Source organism: Clarias gariepinus, chromosome 12 (assembly GCF_024256425.1).
Source record: "Clarias gariepinus isolate MV-2021 ecotype Netherlands chromosome 12, CGAR_prim_01v2, whole genome shotgun sequence".
NCBI lineage: Eukaryota > Metazoa > Chordata > Actinopteri > Siluriformes > Clariidae > Clarias > Clarias gariepinus.
In genome coordinates, this window is record NC_071111.1 from 29,506,650 (window position 1) to 29,526,481 (window position 19,832).

The 19,832-nt window shown below is 36.1% G+C and overlaps 2 protein-coding genes across 2 annotated transcripts in view; both read right to left on the reverse strand.

Moving 5' to 3' along the window:
- The window catches only part of LOC128534555 (NACHT, LRR and PYD domains-containing protein 12-like), a 140,636-nt gene extending 125,661 nt beyond the window's left edge, over window positions 1-14,975 (reverse strand). The window contains exon 1 of the mRNA XM_053509026.1: window positions 14,869-14,975. The gene's annotated coding sequence lies outside the window, so the exon portion shown is untranslated. The remainder of the gene's footprint in view (window positions 1-14,868) is intronic.
- LOC128534130 (NACHT, LRR and PYD domains-containing protein 12-like) overlaps window positions 1-19,832 on the reverse strand; it is a gene marked incomplete at its 3' end in the record, with an annotated part of 189,959 nt that overhangs the window by 73,142 nt on the left and 96,985 nt on the right. The window lies entirely within an intron of this gene.

Below are 19,832 nucleotides of genomic sequence, written 5' to 3' on the forward strand. Positions count from 1 at the left end.
GAGACGATCCTGGCGCTTGCTGGACTTTCTTAGACACCCTGAAGCCTTCTTAACAAGAATTTAACCTCTTTCCTTGAAGTTCTTAATGATCCTATAAATTGTTGAATTAGGTACAATCTTAGTAGCCACAATATCCTTGCCTGTGAAGCCATTTTTATGCAACGCATTGATGGCTGCACGCGTTTCTTTGCAGGTCACCATGGTTAACAATGGAAGAACAATGATTTCAAGCATCACCCTCCTTTTAACATGTCAAGTCTGCCATTCTAACCCAACCAGCCTGACATAATGATCTCCAGCCTTGTGCTCATCAACATTCTCACCTGAGTTAACAAGACGATTACTGAAATGATCTCAGCAGGTTCTTTAATGACAGCAATGAAATGCAGTGGAAAGGTTTTTTGGGATTAAGTTAATTTTCATGGCTATGGACTATGCAATTTATCTAATCACTCTTCATAACATTCTGGCGTATATGCAAATTGCTATTATAAAAAACTTAAGCAGGAACTTTTCCAATTTCCAATATTTATGTAATTCTCAAAACTTTTGGCCACAACTGTACACCCAGAGTCTGTTTTCTGGCTACGCTACATATAATAAAATTTAAAGGCTCACTGTGTTAATATTTACTTTGCTTAAATTCGATGCAAATATAAAACGCCTACAGTTAATGTAAATTCTAAATTAGTACTGTAGTTTTTGTACTGTGATTGTAAATTCGTTTAAATGTTTCACTTTTATTTATCTGCTACCACGTGAGCTGCGGCTCATTAATCTTTGAGAGAATTAACTAAGTCTATAGTCTATAGTTATAGCGCCACTTAGCGGTAGGGTCAGGAAACGCACACCCCTAATGACATTGCTGCGGGAGCTGTGGCGGTAAAATCATTATTCTGGCTGAGTACCATCTGTAGATTTATATAAAAAGTTAATGGCTAAAATACCTAGACACAGTTGGATACTGTTGTTTTAAAATAATAACTACGATGTGACCAGTATGATATATTAATGATGTCATCATAATTGTATATAAAACTAAATAATAATAAATAAATACAATTATAGGGAATATAGGGAGGGGGGGGGGGTGAAATTATTATTATTTTTTTAATTCAGGTCCTGATTTAATTTCAGGCTTTCACTAAACGCATCAGAATGAATGAACAGTTAATGAAAAAAAAATCCCTAACTACAGCCTGGATGTGACGCCAGTCCATTACACACAGAGACAAGTTATATTAGACAATCCACCTACCTGTCCATGGGTACAACCATCCAAGGCTGAGTAAACCTACACAGACAAGAGGAGAACATGTGAAACTCCACACATACAGTGACTGGGAGCTCTGGAGCTGTGAGACAGATACTGGTACTTTATTAAAAGAACATTTATTCAGGAATTCAATACACATTTCTGTCAGTCTGCAGGTACTTTCATTATCTGTCTGTATGACTCCAAATATTTACACAAGGATTTCATTTTTCTGTCTTAATTATAATTATATTTTCTTTATAATAATAATTATTATTATTATTAATAACATTAATAGCTGTAGTAGAAGTTTATAAGACAAATGCTTAATTGGTCTTTAACTTCAAAATTATCACTGAACAAGTACACTAGTCGAGGCCGGCTCTACACAGGGGCAAGAGGGGGCAGCGCCCCCTCAAATAAATGTCTTGCTCCCTCAAAACACAATTTTGAAAATGTTGAGAAAGCACATGTTAATATACCCACAGAATAAATATATTACAAGTTGATAAAATTATCTGCGGTAGCGGAAAAATCCGCCGAAAAATGTCTCTGTCCCTCTGCTGTGGGTATTCATTTACAGGCTGCAGCGAGCGCACACACACACACACACACACACACACACACACACACACACACACACCTCCCTGAGCCCTCGGTAAATATCATTGTAAAGTGGATTGGAGAGAAAAGAGCTGTTCATTTACTATAAAAAAATAACAAAAAATTTGTAATATAAAATATATATATATAAAAAAAACATAATATGATCTGTTCTATAGCCCATCTGCTTTAACTTTGTTTTTTTTTATTATTCTAAGACAACCTTTCAGTTTTGTAAATATTCTAGTTATAATGTGTTAAGTCTTACTTTAGGTTAAACGTTTTTGAAAATTAGACCATCCAGCTAAGATAAATGTTGTAAAATCTGGATTAAGGATATTTTATTTTATTTTGTTTTATTTCTTTAATTTTTATTTTTCAGTTTTCCCCCTGAGGGATTGCCACATTATTGTGGTCAGGGGGTTTGCATGCCTCAGTGACCTTAAGATCTATACCAGCAGGACTTTAGTCTTCAAGTGGGACACCCAAGTTGGACAGGTCTGAAGGTAGAGACCTGACAAAGTGCATTCCACTTCTCCAGGCTTCTGATGCAGCTAACAACACAATTCAGCAAGGATAATACTGTTACTATAAGCACAGGGGGAAAAACAGTGCTTGAACATGATGTGTACACATGATGCCCCCTTCATATTTCTGATTGTCCCCCATATGTGCCTGTCTAGAACCGGCCCTGACACTACAGTAGTTATTGAAGCAGTTTTGCCAACTTGGTGACTTTACTGCTATATTTAGCGAGTATTCAGACCCCTCTAGTGACATTTTTAAAAAATCGACTAGCGACTTTTTCTTGTGTTACTGGAAACTTTTGGAGACTTTGATGTGTCCATATATTTTAATATATATAAAACAAACAAACAAACAAACAAAAAAAAAACTGTACTCCGCCAGATTGTCTCTTTTGGGTCACTTTAGCCGGTCCCAAGCGTGGATAAAGGAAGAGGGTTCGAATTGTGACATTAGTTTAATAAACTAGTTATAAAAAAAAAACTAACATTAACTAATTAACACTAGTATCTACTGTATGTTCCTTTTGTATTTTATCCATTTATTTTCTTTTTCTTTATTATACAATTAACAAACGTAAAACAGGCATCTAACACTAGCTTGTTCTTTTTCTATTCTCTCATTTCGTTTCATTTATTACATAATAATAATAATAATAATTATTATTATTATTATAAAAACCTTGCTACATGTAGTGTGTTAAGCTAACAGAGACTTGATAGGATGTGCATATTTTTTCTCTTTTGTTTTTTTAAGTGCTTAAAAAAAAAAAAAAAAAATATATATATATATATATATATATATATATATATATAAAGTTACCAAAGCCAATTCTTGCTTAAATGATCTCAAATTTTAACAAGATGTGTAAAACTAAACAAGTTTTATGATGGAGATGAATCGGGCGTGCCAGTGATAATATGAAATGTCTTAATATCAACTTAAAATATCATAAAATATTATTAATAAATAAATTTAAAATCGAAATCGACACCTGGGTATTGTAATAATATACAAACTGTAACTAACTTTTTAATTTAACAAGAAAGTAATTTTACACAAGTCTAACATGTTATTGAGTCAGAGTTTAACATATTCATGCTAAGTTGTGACTGTTAGTATTTTTATTGATAGTTAAACCTCTGAATAAATAATTACTCATATGTACTGATTTCATATTTTCCTATGAAAAGTGAATCACTAAAATACTAGACACGATTGGATACTGTTTTAATTCCAGTTATTTACTGTATAGCTGGTATGGCATAAACCCATCACTCTGAATAAAAAGGTCATGTGTTCTGAAGAAAAAAAAAAGAGTTAAAGAGTTCCAGACATTTTTAAAGAAACTTTCTAAAAAGATTTCTAAACATTCCAAACAGACAGTAAATCAATACACCTTTCTCTCAGTCTGAAGGTCCTTCCACTATCTGTCTGTATGATTTACAAATATTTCAACGATGCTTTTCCACTTTCCAATCTCACATCAGAGACGTGCAGAGTTTTATTATTAATAGCTAAAGTGTTGGGTTTACACAGCACACCTTAAAAAAAAAAAAAAAAAAAAAGGTTTAAAGGTTATAAAATGGGAACAATCAGTTTTGAATAGTCACCTGACTGGTGATAATATTGTATCTGATGCATCACTGGTGATTCTCATGTCTGTTAATTTCCTGTTATTTTTCAAATTACTGCTCAATAGTTACACTAGTTATTTAAGTTAAAGCATCGTATCATCACTAAATACTGTTACAGTATTATAAAAATACCTCACCTAACATTACTGCTGCTATTGATGCTGTAACACTACATGAGTGTTGATAACTGTACAGGTCAGTGCTATAATAATGGAAAACTTATGGGACGTGTCTGAAAGAGTTCATCTGATGCAGAACTTCTGCAGGACTCATCGCTGTGTCACATCATAGACTACAGGATAACATTTAATATTGCTGGGTATAAGAGACCTGGAAAAGCAGGAGGGGGATATAACAGGTCCTGTAGGTCTATTTGATGTTCATCACCCCTCTGAAATGTAATACAGCGCCATCTACTGTGTCTTCCTGATATGGCACTGTGGTTGTTTAGACCAAATATTCCAGAAATATTTTTCATTTTTGATAACAGAACATTACAGAATTCAAGACTGTATTACTGCATCCAGGCAAATAATTATGAATTCTGTTAAAACAGACAGTACGGGGTAAAGTTCTAGCTTTATCCCAGAATTCCCCTGAAACTGTGACTTTAACAGTGACATTAACAGTGAGGAGACGTTACCTGTGTAGAGGTGATGAAACTCCACCACTAAAATTCGTAGGAGGCTCCATAGACACATCACTCTTCATAGAGACACCGCTGGGTGATGGGGATCCTCGTCTGTTTCCATAGAATTCACTGTACAACATTACAGACAGTCCTTTAGAGATTTATATTCACTCTTTACTCATTTTAACTGAATTCTTAATTTAGCCGCGACTTTATTTTACTTATAATGAACAGAGTAACATTTTCATGATAAGTTGTAACTGATAGCATTTTTATTGTTGGTAAAACGTCTAAATAAGTTTTTTTTTTTTTTATCCTGTTTGTAACTTCATAGATTTGTATGAAAAGTTAAAAATAGATGCAGGATTATTTTTAATAGTCTAAATAAAAATGCCTTTCTAAACAAGGGCTATTGTTGCTCACTTACAATATTTGTTGATTAAATAAAAAAAAATGTAAACCAAAAAAATTAATTTAAATGTTTGGGCTCGGGATGTTGAGCCGACATCGTGATCCTCCTCTTGAACTTCCTGCGTCGTCTAATCAGCGCCCAACCGCACGCATAAAGTTTTCCAGAGCGCACCGGCAGAAGTAGACTAATGATCATGAATGCGTCGGGAAAAACAGCAAGCAGACTGACTCTGACCTTTTTAATAATTCATTTGATAAATTTGTAATTTCTTTGGTTTTGGCTGTAATGATGAAGGTGATCATGTCATCATGATCATGCGCCAATAATTCAGTTTCATACGAATTACATAATCTGAAATGTGTTTCATTAGCTTCTTTACGATTCTACAGGGGGCGCTCTAAACTATTCACACATTGGCATCAGGTGTGGTAAGACTAAATTATTTGTTAAGTTTGTATAGAAACAACAGTTATTATGGATGACAAAACAGATTTGTGCGCGTCAGAAAAAAACTTTTTTATTTAATTTAATTTTAAGTTAAATATTAAGCTCTTGAATTTTAAGTTGCTGTAGTTTAAATGTTCAAACTCTGCTCTTGGTTTTTAAGAATGCCAACACTTAATTAAGGCGTTTGGTATAATTATTTAAAACACAATTCTAAACACAACTGATCGTGCCAGTGTAATCCTACAGTCACTAAAGTTTAATCTGAGAGACACTCTTCCCACAGTCACGTCTCTGACAACACATCACCAACCAGGTGTCCATGATGTCATAGGGAAAGGGAAGGAGTTCATCAGGAAAATGGATTTTAGGTTCAGACTTAAAAAACATCAGACATGGGTGAGCCTTTGAAAGGAGTTTAAAGTTTAAAGGGAACTTTGTCAACACCGTCATCAGTGAGACAGAGGAATAATTCACTTTCTGTGATGAATTTATCCACCACTTTGATCTAAATGAGTATTTTGTGTTCGTGGGCTGCGTTACATTGAAGTCTGCTGGACATGAGATCACTGGGAGCCACGGGGGGATACAACAGGTCTTGTAGCTGTATTTGATCTCCATCACTCCCCTGAAATGTAATACAGCGCCATCTAGTGTGCCTTTAGGTCCAAATGATCAGTAAAAGGTTCACTTATTCATAACAGGAAACGACAGATCTCGAGCCTACACATTACCGTACTGCAACCAGGGTTTAAACCCAAAGTTTCACAGAGATTTATATACACTCTGTACAGACTTTAACCAACAACTTAATTTAATGAGGACTTTATTTTACTTACACTGAAGAGAATCTAACATTTCCATGCTAAAGGGGTGACTTTTAATTCTTCATTGTAAAACATTTCATTAAATAATTTCTTTCATATGTACTGACTTTATATTTTACACTAAACAGTTAATGAATAAAATACAGAAATGTTTGGATTCTGTTTTTAAGTAATAAATACAGTGAGACCAATAATAAATATTATGGAAATTATTAAAATTGTACGCATGTTAAAATAAAATAAAATAAATAAATAAACCATCAGGTTGAATAAACAGTTAATGTGTTCTGAAAAGAGACAAATCCACAACTAAAATCCCGAACTTCAGCCAGGACGATACTCCACACATACAGTGACTGTGAACCCTGAAGTAGCTGTCTGTATAACAAACCCTGCTTGCATTTTCCTGTCTCACATCAGATTTGTACTATTATTAATAGCTAAAGTATTATATTTACAAGAGTAAATACATAACACATTTTCCCCTAATTTAAAGGTCTTAAAATTGTGACAAAATCAATTTCGAATCGGGACGTGATAATATTGTATCTGATGTATCACTAGTGATTCTCATCCCTGGTAATTTCTTCTGCTTTTTTAATTTACTGTTAAATAATTAAACTAGTTATTTAAGTTTAAGCATCGTATCATCACTAAATACTGTTACAGTATTATAAAAATACCTCACCTAACATTACTGCTGCTATTGATGCTGTAACACTACATGAGTGTTGATAACTGTACAGGTCAGTGCTATAATAATGGAAAACTCATGAGGCGTGTCTGAAAGAGTTCATCTGATGCAGAACTTCTGCAGGACTCATCGCTGTGTCACATCATAAACTACTAGGAGAGCATGAGAGATATAACAGATCCTGTACGTCTATTTGATGTTTATCACTTCTCTGAAATGTAATAGTGAGGCATCTAGTGTGTCCTCCTGATATGGCACTGTGGTGTGGTTTTAATAGTATACATTTAGGTCCAAATATTCAGAACTAAATATTTTTTGGATAACAAAAGCTCTAAATACCAAGTACATACTAAAAACAAGTGCACTGAAACAAACCTCCGTCTCTATCTGTGTCTGTGCCCCCCGCAGCTTAACGACTACACGACTTCTTATCATCGATATAAAAAAACTACTGGAAAATAATTAAGATTAGACACCAAACACTGATGGTTTAAAATGACAGCAAAATAAGTGTTTTGTGTTTGTGAGCTGTGTCCCATTGTAGTCTATTAGAATATAATACTGCTGGGCATGAGAGTAGGGCTGCAACAACGAATCGATAAAAATCTATTACTAAAAGCGTTGGCAACGAATTTCATTTTAGATTTGTTGTGTCGCGCGACACAGAGACATTTGATTATTTAAACAAAAAAAACTTTAGTTAAGCGCGGAGTGGAGTGAACACACTCGGTCTCGTGCACTGATGCTAGCAGAGTTCGGCGCCTCAGATAGGGCGAAGCAAAAAAACTCAAGGTGTACTATTTAATTTTATATTACTGCTCAATGTTTAGGCTGCTCTTTGCCTGAAGTAATTTACGTGTATTGTACAAAAAAAAATGCAGTGCACCAGATACCAATATTTACAATTATTTATAATTAAAGACGAGCAAAAAATGTTATTAAATTTTGCCTTGTTTAACGAGCAAGTCTTGATATACCAATTATTACTATTATGTAGTACGCATGCGCTTCTTGTTTTGACACTGAGCATCACATGATCATAACTAAGCCAATGGTCATTTTCAGTGTGTGACTGACTGTGTAAGAAAGTCGTCCCACACAGCAGCCACCACCACCCCCCGGCTAGCAGCCTCCCCACCAGCTTCTGAAGGTGTTTGCCATCACGCTATGACTCGCTTCACTCCAGTGAGCTGTACAACTACACCTCAGAGCGTTCACACAAAAATCAAGCGTATAAACGCCATGAACGATTAATTAATCCTTAATTAATTACATTTTTTAGACTATTTTGATTATTGATTTTAGTTGATAGCATCCATTAATCATGGCGTCATTTAAATTTTTTTCCATTGCATTTCTTCCTTGAAGACAGTCATTCTCCACTATACCTAATTATTTTACTTATAGTTTTAATAATCTCCTTAGTGACGCTTCTCACTGCATCATTTAGCGATAAATAACGTGTTGCAGTTGAACCATAGTAATCACTGCAGTAATTATTCAATGGAAGCCTCCTAACTTTTTACCTGGTTAAATCTAGGTGGTGACTTTTTGGCCGGGTAGTGTGTGTGTGTGTGTGTGTGTGTGTGTGTGTGTGCTTACAGTATAACATATTCAACCTTAATTTGAAAACTTGCACTACAATTTTCAGTTCAATTAATCGGATTAATTGTAAAACTTATCCAACACTACATGATACATTACTGTTCTTCTAAGAGCATGGAAATATCTTTGTCCCGGTCAGGATTATCCATCTTTGAAGATTAGTAAAGATAGCACAAACACACAGCCGAGTCCTGAAGAGTCTGATCTCCTCTGCTGTGACACTCCTAGAAAACACAAAAATAAATGTGCAGTTACACTAAACACACAAATTATTACAAATTTGCCGAGCAAAAAACGGGTCTTCTTTGATTAAAAACGTGTGTTTTAAATTAATACTGTATTGAAAATCAAAGTACGTTTAACATGTAACATTTAGAAAAGTCTCTCATCCCTCAGTCATATAGAAGAATTCATGAGTTCCTCTTCTTGAGTGGAGATGATTGACTATGATGGTCAATTTCACTTTTAACTGTTCATCACTGACATCTCACATGATAAATTATTTTAAACTAAATATTTTATAGTGAGTCATTATTTTTGTCTCAAAATAATAAGTGATTACAATATGTTTAAATGTCATGGTAAGGAAACTAGAACGACTCTCTAGAGAAAACAATATAAACTACAGTCATCTTCAAAAGTATTGGAACAGCTGGGCTAATTAATTAGCTTTTGTTTTACACTTGAGGCATTTGTGAGACTGAAACAACTAATAACATCAAACATTTTATTAAATCCAAACCATTTTTCAGGTGATTAATGATATTGACAAATTAAACCAATAAGTGTTTCTTGTTGTCAGTATGAGTGTTTAAACAGTTTGTAGCTCTGAATGTCTGAGAGCTATAAGCTGTAAAAACACTCACACTGTGTATACAGCGCTTTTAGTTTAAAGCAACTGTATATTTATTGTTATAAAAGAATAAAGCCCGTGTTTACGTCATGCTGTGCGCGCGCCTGTGCTCCGTGAGTTCCTCGTGCTCTCGGTGTGTTCAGGTTTATGAGCTGCTGCTGTTTTATTAAAATACACCGTGTATTACAGTTTTTCTCGATTGGTTTGGCTCATTTCTTGAAACCGAGATGACATTCTCAAAATAACATGGACAAATCTCCAAACCACCTTGCAATTGTTCACAACAGAATGTCATTTCTCATTGGTTTTATCAAATTGCAAATGCTTTATTACATGTCTCAAGTGACTCTGTGCATTTTTTCAAATAATTATGTACAAGTAGCTACAGTTAGCACAATGAGCCCACAGTTAGCACATTTTCCAAATAAATAGATCTTGCTGATCTAAACTGATTAGTTGATTTTTCAGTGAAATGGTTACTCTCTCCAAAACATATCAGCATGGTTTCATTGTGTAAGTCATCATATGCACAATTGTCTGTTCAACTGTCAAAATTAGTCAAGGATATAATACCATAAAAGAATTTCTTGGAACATTTGATAAATTTATGACAGTAATTGACAATCAATCAGGTGAAATTAGAACTAACGAAGGAGTAGGCCTGTCACGATAACAAATTTTGCTGGACGATAAATTGTCCAAGAAATTATTGCGATAAACGATAATATTGTCGATCTGAGACCATTTTAATTTAGAATAATAATAATGGCATAATAATGCACATAAAACAAAATGCACGTAGAAAAAAATTGCACTTCAAAAAATGCATTCAATATGCAAGGCTCAACATGCATTGCATAACAGGCAAAACTGCCTGTTAGGACCTTTGTAAACAAACAAACAAAAAGCCTCAAGGCATATGCAAAAAACTTTTGAAAAATGGTTATATATATATATATATATATATATATATATATATACACAATCCAAGCTGTGGATTAAGGTCTGCTATTTTTATTTGATGAAAAAAATGCCGTTTTTTTTAAAGCTTCAGATTGATTCAGTGTTTTCTATTTGTCATCATAATTTGTTAATTATTTAAGTTAATTAAATATATTTATTGTAGGCCTATCTTATGTTTTTTATTTATATTATTTTATTGTTTTTTTCTGTTGTCACTATCAGAAATGCTGCAGGTGCGTGAATTTTATATGAATCCAGGTTCTGTAACTTCTGTTGTTGATCTGTTCTGCATGTTTCGTTTGCTCGTTAAAATAAACCCGTGATTGTTATTTTTAACGGATCACAGACACGTGTCAATTTAATTTTTTACTTAATGACAATTTAATACTATAATCTTATAATATTAACGGATAAAAATCGGATAACAAGCGGCGGTTGTCGGTCGGGAAAATGAACCGAAATGAGCATATTATATAAATATTTTATCTGTGAATTAAACACCACTCACCAGTATTAGACTGTGTTGGGGGAGATTAGCCGGCTTTTCGACGATACTAAAGGGCAGCATCTCTTTAGCAATCAAGCAAACTACACTGTCGGCGAGTGCACACCATTTTGCACTGTCCTGTTTGTACTTTGTTTGTCGACTAAATGCCCCAGTTATGGTGCACTGTCGGGAAGACGAAGACGGCCCGTCTGTTGTAGCTTTTTTTTCCCCATCTGGAAAAACTGCAACAGATGATTGTGTTTAAGGTGCATGTGCATGTTTGTTGTGTTACCGGTTTTAGTCGATACTGTTTTGAAACAAATGTGACATCCAGGCTCGCTCAGATTAAGTGGTTCACCACGGTCATTCGGTTTGAATCCGAAGTGCTCCCACACGGCAGCTGTCGCGTTTGGCTTTGAAACCAATTCCATGTCACAACTTGCGTCTCATCTTTTTGCTCTTCTCTGCAGTCGCCTCAAGCACTCCCGCCTTCTCACACAAAGTCCATGTGACTAACAAAGCGCTGCCTCCCCACACAAAAGACAATGCAACTAACAAGAGGGTTCGCTTCTCCTACGCTAAGGAAACGAGAGTTGTCATTCAGTCGTTTAGTCGCGGATAACAAAAAAGTATGCAAATGAAATTATCGCAGCCGGAAAAATTATCGAGGTCATTTTTTTAATCGTGCGATTTATCGATTTATCGACTATCGCAACAGGCCTACGAAGGAGCAGTTTCCCACATCTCAGATGACCAATCAAACAGTTTGTTTACAGTAGTTACCTGACAGGTGTTGTCTATGATTATGACTGCTGCCAAAAGTATATAGACAGAGCTTGGCCCGGGGCCAGTTTCATTTGCAGTGTGAACATGGAGCACCTCGCCAAGTACAACAGCAACTTCCTGCTCGAGGAAGAGGAGGAAGAAGAAGAGGAAGAGGAGGAGTGAGAATGCGTGGAGGAATAAGGGGAAGAGGCCGAGGAGAACGGAGGCACCATGATGTCCCAGATGAAACCCGGGCCACCCTTATTGACCACATTATAAACCATCGCCTCACAATGGCAGAGGCAGGTCGCCGAGTGCAGCGTAATGTGCCTCGGTCTACAGTCTCATCCAAACCTTTCGCAGGGAAAACAGGTACAGAACTATTCTATTGAACTATTCAGTGTTGGTGTGTGTGTAGGCCTAGAGTACTGGAATATCTTCATGTGATGTTATATGATACTATAAAAATGACAAAGAAAAAAAAAATAGAGAAAATACTGTGAATACTATTCCAGTCACTGTGCAGTGCATCACACTTTTAGTACCATAAAACAGCAGTACAAATACATTGCTAACTCATTTTGTAACAAATTTACAGTGTTGACCTTTGACTTGTATGTCTAGGATTGGACGACAGCCTCAAGTGGGTGGCAGAAGAAAACTTCTAAATGAACAACAAGAACGAGAAATATGCAACATGGTCATTGCAAATAATGCCATCACACTGAGACAGATTCGTAATGCAATCCTTCTAGACAATGTAATGTTCCAAAATATAAACTCTGTCAGCATCTCCACAATAGAAAAAAGAAACATCAGATGACCATAAAACAGATTTACAGGGTACCATTTGAGAGAAACTCTGACAGAGTGAAAGAGCTGCAGTACCAGTATGTGCATGTAAGTCAACTACTGGTTGTCTATCATTGTAACACTATTACAGTAAGACATGGTTACCACTTTTTTTTGTTTTGCTTTATCCTTTTTACCTTCAGAATCCAGCTTTGTGTGACTAGAAATTGTCTTCAGTTTTTCACTCCCTCTTTTTACAGTACTTTAGATCCTCTCTGCAGTATCTGTCTCTACTTGACTGATTAGATTTATTTTTATTCTATTGTAGAGAATAATGGCATTAGAAGGCAACGAAACCCCTCACATCCTAGTGTTCATTGATGAAGCTGGCTTCAACCTGGCCAAAGGTCGAAGGCGTGGCCATAACATCATTGGCCACCGAGCCACTGTGGATGTCCCAGGCCAGCGAGGAGCAAATATAACAATGTGTGCCGCTATATCAGAAAGAGGTGTGGCCACACACATTCCCAGTTTAGGGCCCTACAATACACAAAAGCTCCCCAATTTTTTGGACCACCTTTATACTGATCTGATCCCGGAAAATACGAGAGGTAAAGAAGGACCTCAGCTACCACATTATGTCATTGTGTGGGATAATGTGAACTTCCACCGTGGCCCACGCATCAGAACCTGGTTCATCACCCATCCCCGGATGCTAATGAAGTTTCTTCCACCTTACTCTCCTTTCCTAAATCCAATTGAGGAGTTTTTTTTCATCTTGGAGGTGGAGGGTGTATGAGCATCAGGCTCAAGACCAGAGGGCCCTGCTGCATGCAATGGATGCTGCATGTGAGGACATCACAGGGGATCAATGTAGGGGATGGTTGAGACATTCACACCGTTTCTTCCCTCGCTGCATCGCAAGAGAAAATATCCGTTGCGATGTGGATGAGAATTTATGGCCTAACAGAGAGCAGCTCGTCGATGGCCAGGAGTATAAGGATGGTGGCCAGGAAAGAGAGGGTGACAATGGCGACCACTGAAAATATTACTGTACTATAGTTATGAAACTTTATTTACAGTATGGTAGGCTAGAGTTTTTTTTTTTTTTTTTGTGTTTATAACTGTTCACATTTACAGAATCCTGTATACGTTTTCTTTTCACAGTATGTTCCCTAATGTTAGCATTTCTTTGTACGAATAAAAATGTTTACAGTTTCCTTGAGTATGAGTGGTTTATTGGAGGCTGCTTTTACTGTAAAATCTTTTAGTTTTATTCATAGTTGTATTCTGTTGCTAGACCTGTGCCTCAGTGACAAAACGTCTAAGCATTTTGACTTGCAGTGCTTAAACAATGCCAAAGGTATAATGCATTTTGGGGGCATTGACTATTTATATGAGAAGGATATTTAGTTTTGACACATGAATAAACTGTTTTGGGAGAGATATGAGCTTTTGCAGGGGATCCATGGTGTTGTGCTAAACCATCCAGGTTATTTTGACAAAAGCACTAAATGAATGCACATGTGTCAAGGCAATTGAGAAGGATCTGTGCTATTTTGACTGTACTGACCTTTTATATGGGAAAGGAATCTGCTTTTGAAGCATGGATGAAGAGTTTGGGGAAAGATATTTGATTTTGCTAGTGAGCTATAATGTTGAGCAGAACTGTAAGACTGTTTGGCCAAATGACCTTATGGTTTTGAGAATGTCATCTGGGTTTCAAGAAATGAGCCAAACCAATCGAGAAAAACTGTAAAATAAGTGAGATTATAATAATATTCCTCAGCGCACAATTACAGATAGTGTGTACATACAAATACTTACCGGTTTAAGAATTTAAAATTTCATGAAAATAAGAATATTACAATAGTCCTCAGGCTGCCTTCTGCGCATGCGCAAAAACACACTTTTCACACTTTTGGACCGCTGTTTTTTAGAAGGAATAAAAACGCACTAATTTTTATTCGTTTACTCTTTGATATTTTTATTTAAAAAGAAAAAAAACTTACAATGTATTAGTTTGTAATAATGTATCTATAATCCCCAACGATGAAATGTTCGTTGTTTCTTCTTGACCACAAAAGTCACAACTTAATAAGTTTTATTTTTACATTTGACGTTTAACAATGAAACAAGAAAGACTAAATTAAATTCAGGACTAAAAGACCAAAAGATTTACGCTAATAAAAGTATATTTCCCACATATTTTACGGTTTTAAATCGTAAAAATAAAAAAATAGGAAGTTGAGAGGCCTATAAAGAACATAAACACAGCCCTAAAGATTTACCACTTCGGGGTTTTCACGAGTTTCATTTACACAATATCCGCATGAATCTTATATAAAGTCGTTAATAATGATGAAATATCTCACCTTTAGTCGACATTCTTGTTGTGTGACGTTAATATCACCGTTTCTGCCGATAAAGTTTACATTCTCCAAACGCTGCACAACATGGAGCCGAGACTTTACAGTAGGAATACTTTCGGTTTGGACAGCAGGGTTGCAAGGTGCAGGAAAAATCTACATACTACAGTCGGCATAAAAACCCTCCCGATAGCGTTAATCCTACCGCGGTGAAGTTAGTTTAATATTCGAACATTACACAGACATTCTGAAGCAGTATTTCAGGGACCGTTATGTGAAATCCTCAAACACGATGTGAGATTCCTGTGGAAGCTGGTGACAGTGGATGTCTATACCATAGATCCTGCAGACATCACCCCTGTACAGGCTTTAAAGCACAATATAAACCACAATAAGAGAGCTGAGAAAGTTTTCAGGATTCAGTTACTATTACTGTTGTTACATTATAAACTTTTTCCGTATAACAAAACCTTTCCGTGACTTTCTCGGCTCTGACTAAGTTGTGAAAGGGAAACACAGACAAGCGAAACCTGACTCAAGAAAAGGAAGAAGTAAAAGACGAGACAGATCACCTTAAGCCCCTCAACCACGTGGTCAAATGAACATCAGCAATGGATATATCTATTGGTTAATAGGTTTGATGAAAACACAATGTAATCAAGAGTCTAGTGCGGACGGGTGCACACACACACACACACACACGCTACACACATGTACATGCATGCATCATATTGCTCTGAAAAGACTGTCATGGAGAAAGCAGCCTGCAACTTACATTTACATTTACATTTAGGCATTTGGCAGACGCTCTTATCCAGAGCGACTTACAAAAAAACTTCTGATCTGTGATAGTTTCATTAACAATAACTGCTTTAGATGTGAGAGATCTAATATTTAACAAATGTAAAATGTTTGTGAAAGTTTGTTATACTAAAGCCATTACTACACTTACTCTGTGCTGGCAGTCAGCCTGCGTGTTACCACAACAAGAAGCAATCCACTGTCTTCATGATCCATACGGCCATCAGGTGGAGATCATGTGATTTTTTTTACCTTCTGTTCCAAATCATACCTCAGTTTTTTTTTTATGGAATTCAGGTTCAGGGAATTTTATCCAGAGATCAGAGATTGTTATACACTTAGTATAGGACTGTGTGCAGTCTAATTCCCTGTGCATGATGAAAACACTTCTTATATCTCTCAGTCTGTCGAATGTGTTTAAACTAAATAAGGGAGGTCTTTAATCTGTTATAACTACTTAAACCATGTTTAATGTGTAATAACTAAATGAACCAAGTGCTTAAAGTGTTATAACTACCTGATAACTTTTGATTATTATTATCATCATGTTCTCTTGCTGTTTGGGGATTAGCGTTGAATGATTATTTGAAACTGAACCCAAATATATGGGATCAAATTTCCATCAAAAGTATTGCGGTAACAGATCTAAAAATAATAAGCGTAAATAAAAGAAAATGAAAGACTCTTAAAATTATAACGCACAAAAATGAAAAATAGATGCAAAGTCATTTAGAAAAACAAACAACCCGGTCACGGGTCGAAAAATAATAGGCGCAAATTCCAAATGTAAACCCATTACAAATTATATTGCACAAAACTGAAACACGAATTCAGCATTTTTCGAGTCACAAACAAAATCAGGTTTTCCTCTCATATTTAAATTTTTTGTGTGCTTATGCTCCTTTCCCTTTTGCTCACGTTCTCATGTTTTGCGCTTGCGTTTCAAAACTTTGCTGACAGAGTTTGATGTAAATTAGGGCGGGCTTCAGAGTCACCATTGGTTAACTAGTCCGAATTCACAGCTGCTCCTCTAGCCAATCAGTCGAAGGGGGAGATTACGTCACTCCAGTGCGACTCATGACTTCTGTGGCTAACTCGTACAGGTGTGAAGATGGATAGCCCCCGTCAGCTGGCAAATGCTGGACAGTCTCAGGTAATTGGCCTTAATTGTTTTTTTAGTGGGTGACCGATACATTTCTTACGTGCGTTATGCATATTTTCTGCAAGCTTTATGTTGTACCGAGTATCAAATAATTGATCACTTTTATTTATTTTGGTATTTTTACTTATTATTTAATGTATATTTTCAGGCAGTGACAAGGCTGCTTTTAGAGAGACTCTTGTCACGATTACAGGAGGCCATGCAGCGCTTGCCTCTGGACCTGGATTATTTATATTTTATTTGCACAAATGATTTGACATTGATCACTTCACATGCAAGTCGTGAACATGTGCCTCAAGAGGTAATGCAGTGCCTTTCAAACCTGTGTTCTGTTCTTTCTAATTGCCTGGACACAAGACGTACCCCTTCAGTTGTTGTAAATGAAATTGCTGGACCAACGGGACGTCCCAAAATCACTGTATCTGAACAGCATCTCAGACGATTGACAGAAGTTGGTCTGACTGTATCTTGCATTTCAAAACTGCTTGGCATGTCAACAGCAACCGTGGAATGAAGAATGCAAGAGTTTTGTATTAGTGTGAGAGGAACATACAGTCAATTGACTGACGAGGAGTTAGACAATCTTGTGGTTGCAATCAAAACAACATCACCACACTCAGGCTACAGAATGATGAGAGGACACTTGAAAGCTCGTGGTCATCGAGTCCAGTGGAGCAGAGTCTGGGATTCTATGAATAGAGTTGATTCAGCTGGAGTCCTTGCTAGATTGTCACAACTTGGACATGTTGTGAGAAGATCATATTCAGTACAGGCTCCTCTATCCTCTATCATGCATTTGGACACCAACCACAAGCTGATCAGGTACTGTAGGTTAAAATATTTTTGTATACAATATTTGTACAGCAAGATATGTTATTCTGTTATTAAAACGGTTTAGGTACCTGTGTGCATAAGAGGTTTTCTTTTTTTATATTCAGATATGGCTTAGTAATATTTGGGGGCATAGATAGCTACTCAAGAAAGGTTAGTGGTGGATCTTTATTTGTGTGACCTCTGTGTGTACTGTATGTGTGATACAATCATGAATTAATTGTGTAAGATGCCAATAACTTAACTAAATTATTTTATCAGATCATGTATCTGGGGGCCACAAACAACAACAGAGCAGAGACTGCTCTAGGTTTCTTTCTCGAGGCAGTAGAGAAGCATGGAGTTCCTTCACGGTATGTATGCACATTTTAGTCTGTATGTCTGTCCTTATTAAATGTATTGTCTTAATGTGTAGGGTAAGAGCAGACCGAGGTGTAGAAAATGTGGACATAGCAAGGTGGATGTTCACTGTTCAGGGCTGTGGCAGAGGAAGTTTCATTTCGGGGAAGAGCGTTCATAATCAGAGGTAATTTTGTGTTACGTTAGTGTAGGTAATGTATTTGTTTTACTTTTTAAATTATAAATGACTAAGAAATAAGGTTGTTTTTGTCTCTTACATTTAGGATCGAACGATTGTGGAAAGACGTGTGGATGTCGGTTTCAAATGTGTATTATGATGTTCTACATAGTATGGAAGAGAGCGGCTCTCTTGACCCATCAAACAGCCTTCATCTCTTCTGTGCACATTATGCTTTTCTTCCTCGCCTCCAAAGAGACCTAGAGACCTTCACTGATGCATGGAATGACCATTCCATCCGTACAGAACAAATCTTTCCCCCAATCAGCTGTGGGAAATAGGACTTGCACAGAATGCAGTCAATGTTTCATGCGACATGGAGGTATGAATAATGATTTTTTATTTTTTTAAAGCACAACACAATGTATGTTATGTCTATACTGTTCATGTTGTTGTTTTCTAATTCAGGACCTCAACATTTTTGTGCAAGACAGAACTTACCCACTGGAGGAGCAGAATGTTGGAGTAGAGGTCCCTCAGGTGGAGTGTCTGCTCTCTGAGTATGAAAAGGCTCGACTCAGGACAACCATTAATCCAGTATCCCAGTCTAGAGACTTTGGACAAGATATTTACTTATCTGTGTTAAATTTTGTTCAGCAGCTTCTTGAATAACATACTTTGAAACTCAAAACATCAGACTGTAAGTTATGATTTTTTTGTTCTGCAAAGTTTACAGTGTCATTTAACTACTGTGAAGTAGTACGCAGAAAAAAAAGAAAACTGACTTTTTAGCTTTATTTTTTTTTTTATGTATAACTAATGTGGTAAATGTGTGTATGCACACCTTTGACATGACAATAAATAAAAGCAATGGCTTTTAAAAGTTTATTATTATTATTATTATTATCATTGCCAAATACCTACTGTAGTGGCAAACTTCTACACCAAGGTTCCCTTAGAAACACTAACATATCAATGAAATGCAACATTAGTACCTTAAAACAGATTTAAATTTAAGGAGAGCTCTGTAACAGAGCAGCTTAATTTGAACAATTTGAACTGCAAATGCAAGTTACATAACTTGTATCAGATATAAACTCCAGAAACAGCACTCTTAGCAGGGGCTAACATTTTTAAAACATTTTAGAATTGGAATTGCAATTTAAGTATCTTAATGTAGATAGAATACTGTAGACCTCCAACAAGTTGAGATAGGAAATATGTTAACAAACTGTAACACTAAAACATGTGGTGTAAGAAATAAACTCAAATCCAGCACCTAGAGGATATTTAAACCCTGCTAAATGCTCCCCCTGATTTTATAGCTTGTACAATGATGCGTTTAAAGTCTTTATATGTTGTCATGTGTGCCACTGGAAAGGTAACTGTATTAGTGCAGGCGCTCACTATTGGGTAGCATATGGTGTCTGAAAAGCTTTCTGTTCCGAAAGCAGTAGTGGCTTATGCCCTTGGCCTGTAATCCACTGCATGACTCTAGGAACAGTGAGGTCGGATGGCTCGGTTTCCACTTCTGCTGCATCTTCAGCACTCTCTATAGTACTGAAAGTGACAAAGTACTGAGAGACTCTTACAGCAATACATTGTTACACTGAAAAGACTGTTGATCTCAAATTTCATTTTCTAAAAAACTTTCTTTTT